Raw genomic sequence first — 6,073 nt, forward strand, 5'->3', positions numbered from 1 at the left:
GGCGCGAGCGGGCGGGGCGGGCGCCGCGGACGGCCAACAGGGCGTTCGCTGATTGGCGGAGCCCCGGGGGCAAGGGTGAACCCCGCCCCGCCTCCACGATCCGGGCGGCCGCAGGACGCCGAGCATCGTTGGGCGGGGCCGCGGGGGCGGGGCGGGGCCACGGGAGAGTGCAGGACCACAGGGAGGGGGCGGGACCACAGGGGGAGGGCGGGACCACGGGGTGGGGGGGGTGCCGAGACTACGGGGTGGGGCTACTGGAGGGGCGGGACCACGGAGGGGGCGGGGCCGAGGGAGGGTGCAGGACCACAGGGAGAGGGCGGGACCACGGGGAGGGGCGGTACCATGGGGAGGGGGCGGAACCACGGGGAGGGGCGGGGCCAGGCCGCGAGGTCCGCGCACACGCCTCTGGTCTTCTAGGGTGAGCGAGGGACTCTAGCATTTTCTTACCGCGTGCCGTGAAGGGTTGGAGGTGCACGAAGGCTACCTGTGAGACGCTGCCTTCTGCCTTTTAACATATCTTAGAACTCTGGAGCCCTGACACCTGTGGAACCCAGCGCATCAATCCTCCCCTGGCCATACTAAATCCTTACAGCGTTAGTTAGGAGAAAGGCCTTCCTTTTGATGTGATACCAGTTGTTCAGTTTCTGGTGTTCAGCACGTGAACTTCGTAGACACAGGTCTTTCTGGCATTAAGGCATAATCGCGAGTATTACTGGACCTAACCTACTGAGCTCCACCAGGCCGTGTTAGGGCATTTTAAACCGGCAACCAGCAATCCACGGGCCTGGAGAGACCTAGCATCTTTTGGTTGGTGTTGATTCAGGCCTGAATTTATCACTCAGCCATTACCTTTCTCAAAATCTAATTCCAATAGCTTTCCAAATTTTGAAACCGTAGCAATAATGCATTCAAATAAAACTGAGTGTATGATAGGAAGGATTAGGAGCTGCGAAGGGAGGGAGCCACAGAAACTGGACATTTGAGATAGTATTGGTGTTTGAGTCAACAAGTAAGTTCTGCATTTTAAAGGGGAATCTTGGGGCTTCCCTGGTGGCTCAGTGGTAAGGAATCCGCGTGAGGAGACACAGGTTCGATCCCTGGTCTGTGAAGACTGCATATGCTGCAGAAAAACTAAGCCCCTACATGGTAACTACTGAGCCTGATCCTGTGCCCTGGGGCCCAGGAGGAAGAGAAGCTGCAATCCAGAAGCCAGTGCACCACAACTAGAGAATCACCCCTGCTCACCGCAACTAGAGAGAAGCCCCTGCAGCAAGGAAGACCCAGCACAGTCAAACATAAATACATAAAAAATAAAGGGGAACCTTCTTTTCCTTATCTAGAAAAAATATTGTCAAAATACTGATGATCATCCAGAGTTTTGTTTTTCATAAATGTGTCTTAATGAATTTTTAAAAAATCTGTGAACAAGCAGTATGATTTTTTTTTCCTCCGTCTAAACAACAGACATTTATTTCTCAGCTGTGGAGGCTGGGAATTCCAAGGTCAAGGTGCTACTGATTCAGGTATGGGGGGGCACCTGCTTCCTGGTTCATGGAAGGTGAGAATAAGCAGTATGATTTAAATAGTTTATTTCATGAGCTCTAAATGTGGGCTGTGAGTACCACCGGGCCCTTGGAACAGCATGCCCACAATATTTTATTTTTCATTGACCTTCCAACTTATCTCCAGATTCATGGCCCATTCTTACTAAATCTCTTTTGCTCAATTAAATCAAATCTTTAAGTTGAACATGAATGTACAGTTCTCCACTCTTCAGTTTCCAGATGGAACTAATGTAAGTACATTCTCATTACCACCTCAGCAACAGCAAGAACAAAACACTTACTGTCTGTGTAGTATGTGTGGGTCATTGCCCCGGGCTCTCCAGGGTTTTCAGTTCATAGATTAATAATTTTTTCTTCAATTCTTTCATCTCTGTGGGAACAAACTCTATTTCTTTCATAAAGAATCAATAAATATTTGTTAAAGAAATGCTGATGTTAATCTTTATGGCAAACCCTTAAGGAATACTTGCTATATGCCAGGAATTGCACTGAGGGCTGTGCACATATTATTTATTTTATTTAAAAATCTTTTATTGAAATACAGTTACGTACAATATTATATAAGTTGCAGGTGTACAATATAGTGATTCACAATTTTTAAAGATTATACTTCATTTATAGTTGTTATAAGTATATATAAGTATATAACATTGAATATATAAGTAAGTATTGATTATATTCCCTGTGTTAAACAGTACATCATTCTAGCTTATTTTATATAGCATGTTAGCTTATTGAAATACTTGTTTCTCCAGCCTGCTGGGTATCTAGTGAGAGGTAGGTGGAAATATTTAAGGAAGGAGTCACTTACCAAATAGAAAGCTACAGCCTCATGAGATAAAGGCTTTGCTTTTCCGTTTTTGTCCTCCTTTCTGCCTGAAACGTGTGTGCAGTGTGGGAGCAGCAGATCTTGTGGCCACTAAGAATGATGGCCCAGGAAGTCAGAGGTGTCCCATTTTTAACGATTTTCATGAGCCCCTCTGGCAGGAGATGTCTGCCTATTTCCCGTCTTCTACCTTCAGAGAAAAGCCTCAGTGGTTTAAGCCGCTGTTTCCTGTTTGGTTACCTGCAGTCCCGCTAACCTAGTGCACATGTATTGAGAGCTGCTGTGTATCAGGCATGGGTCTGGGTGGTAAACACAGCTGTAGCTGTGAGCTGTGCTCAGACCTGTCTGACTTTTTGTGACCCCATGGACTGAAGCCCACCAGGCTCCTCTGTCCCTAGGATTTTCCAGGCAAGAGCACTGGAGTGGGTTGCCGTTTCCTCCTCCAGGGGATCTTCCCGACCCAGGGTTCAAACCCAGGTCTCCTGTGTCTCCTGCACTGGCAGGCAGAGTCTTTACAGACGGAGCCACCTGGGGATTAACCCAGTGTTTTCATTTATTCTGCTCTACCTGTTTCATGTCTAAGAAACAGCTCTCTTTTTCAACTTCAATGACTCTGTTCCCCGAAATAACGTATTGGACATCTTAAAAGCTCTTCTCCAAATTTTCATCAATTATAAATCAGTGATGACAAAGGCTTTGGAGTCAACCAGCTGGGGGTGGCTGCTGGCCTTCCCACTGCATGGTCTTGGGCAAGATGGTTAGCCTGTCTGAAGCTTGGTTTCCTCATCTAGATAGGGAGATTAATAATAGTACCTCTGCCATTTTATATTTTACATTTTAGAAAGAATTTAATACCTGGAACCAATAAGCTCTCAGTAAACATGAGCTATTCTGGTTAACATCTTTCCCCTCCTCCACTAACAGCAAAGAGAAGCCTAACTCAGCCCCACCAAATCAGTCACATCATGGTTGCATTCATCAGAACACACAGTGCCTCTCTTCTTCCCCGCTCTTCTTTTCTCCTTAAGGTAAGAAAATGCACCCCAAGGGCAGTCAGATTTGAACAGTGAGCGCTGAGGAACTGGTGACTCCACAGTGTCGACAGCATAGGCTGCCCGACGTATTTTAGGTATGTAGCACACAGTGTATGAATAGCCTCCGGGTCATGCCGCAGATTTGAAAAGAGCAGAACCAATGTGATTGATTTGGTCTATTTTAATTGTATTACAAATGCTATAGTAGTTAGTGCTAAAGAATTCGCCAATTATTGATATAATCAAGTTTGCAATTTAATTTCTTCATGGTTACCTTCAGGCTGATGAATAAAATATAGGTAAGGACTGTTCTGGATGCAGTTTCGGTGGGGACAGTTAAGGGAGAATGATGCTGTGTTTGGCACAGGACATGTTGGCATCAGTTTTCTGTGTACTACTGTGTGAAATTTGGTTCAGGTGTCCATAACCTATCAAATAGTATTTGTCTTAAGCAGTCAGTGTATGTGAGGATACTTTTCTTGGTCCTGTGATGTTTAAATAGACTAATTTACCCCTTTCCAACTTCTAAAATATATTTTTAAATCTGGAATTTTACCCAAATGTGAGATTTTGGTAAAATGTACATAACATCTTGGTAAGTGTAAAATGAAGCCTGGCACCTGAAAGAAGATATGTTGTTCACTATAAACCTGAACTGTTAAACTCTTCTTCTTTTTTTAAAAATTAACTTTTCTTTTTATATGACTCTTTATACTTCTGCTGGGACAAAACATTACCTTTCATTCCTTGACAAATTCCAGGTACCGTTAAGGGCGGTGGGGGGAAGGGGAAGAAAAAGTAGGCAGGAGAACAGAAAGCAAAAGAAGAAAGAACTGGAGAGGGGAGGAAAATGTTTTTATCTGAACTATGACCTCCTGCACCACCTTTTCAAAATTCATTTATTGTAGTTAAATTATACTTCAGTAAAGTTAATTTTTTTTTTTTTTGCTATACAATAGGTTTTTGTTGGTTATGCATTTTAAATACAGCAGTGTGTACATGACCTTCCCAAAGTCGTTAACTATCCCTCCCCCCACCACTCCCGGCAATCATGAGTTCATTTTCCAAGTCTGTGAGTCTCTTTATTCTGCACCATATTTGACCACAAAATAAATATTTGTAATTGATTTCCCAGTGCAAAATGACAAAGGCCAGTCAAAGAGAGGTTAAGCAAAACATTTAAACTGGGAGTCAAAGTTCGATGTAAGGAAAGGGGACGCTCACACAGGGAATAATCGCACCCTCCACTATGTATCAAAGAAGAATTGAACCAGAGCTTTTAGGATTTTTTTTCTCCATGCCCTAGAGGTAAAGTCTTCTGCGTCCATTTGGAATGCTGGAGTGTATTCAATATGGAAACTGAAGGAAATCTCAGTGACATGTGAGGCATTAATAAAAATTCGTCAGCTACTGGCTAGCTCAGTAAATAATGGATTCTTTGTGTAATTCTTTAAACATGTGGCACCTATGGCAAGATGACGCTGGAAAGAGAATACTTTCTCAACAATAAATCTCCAGCAACGCAAATCTCCCACCAGACCAAAAACTGCTTTAAGCAGTTGAGGTCAGAGTGGGGAGCTCTTCCTCTCCCCTCTCCAAAATAGCAAGCATATAGTAAAACCATATTATTTCAAACTCTGCACTTTATACAACATTAAATTGCAGGTGAATTAAAAATCTACATGTGAGGGCCTCCCCGGTGGTCCAGGGGTTAAGAATCCGCTGCTAATCCAGGGGACACAGGTTCGATCCCTGGTCCAGGAAGATCCCACATGTCTTGGGGCCGTGAACTCATGCTCCACAAGTACTGAGCCAGAGCTCTCGAGCCCGTGAGCCGCCACGACTGAGCCCCGTGCCCGCAGGCCGCGCTCTGCAGCGGGAGGAGCCTCCACGGTGAGAAGCCCTAGGACCACAGCGAGAGAGCCACAGCCAGAGAAAGTGCGCAGCAGTGAGCACCAGCACAGTCAAAAATAAAGAGATCTTAAACAAAATCTGTATGTGAAAAAGTAAAATCTTTTATAAGAAAATAGAAGTGAATATACTTATGACTTCAGTGTAGGGAAATACTTCTTTCAAACAAACACAAAAGCTTGACTCATAAAGAAGAAAGATTGATAAGCTCACCTACTGAAAATTCACACAAGAAAACTCTTGTTCAACAAAAGACGCACTAAACAAAGTGGGAGAAAACATCACACACAGGAAGAATACAATTTCTACGCATAAATCTGGCAAAGGATCAATATCCAGAAAGGAAAGAGAGCTCCTTGAAATCCATAAGAAAGCATACAACCCAATTTAGAAAAAAAGATTACAATAGACCATTTCCTCAAAAGGAAATCTGAAATGCCAGGAAATAAATGTTAAGATGTTATTCCCAACTAATGTGAATTAAGTCAGAAAAATTGAAATTAAAGCAATGGGATATCATTTCCTAGTCATCAGACTAGTGAAAATTTACAAGTATGATAATATCAAATATTGGCTAGTATATAGAAAAATGGGAACTCTCAAATATTCCTCTCACAAAAGGCACATATTCTTTTTTTTTTTCAATTTTTTGGCTGAGCCACGTGGCATGTGGGATCTTAGTTCCCTGACCAATGACTCAAACCCGTGCCCCCTGCATCGGAAGGGCAGTGTCTTAA

The sequence above is a fragment of the Cervus canadensis genome, chromosome 23 (genome assembly GCF_019320065.1).
Source record: "Cervus canadensis isolate Bull #8, Minnesota chromosome 23, ASM1932006v1, whole genome shotgun sequence".
Classification (NCBI taxonomy): domain Eukaryota; kingdom Metazoa; phylum Chordata; class Mammalia; order Artiodactyla; family Cervidae; genus Cervus; species Cervus canadensis.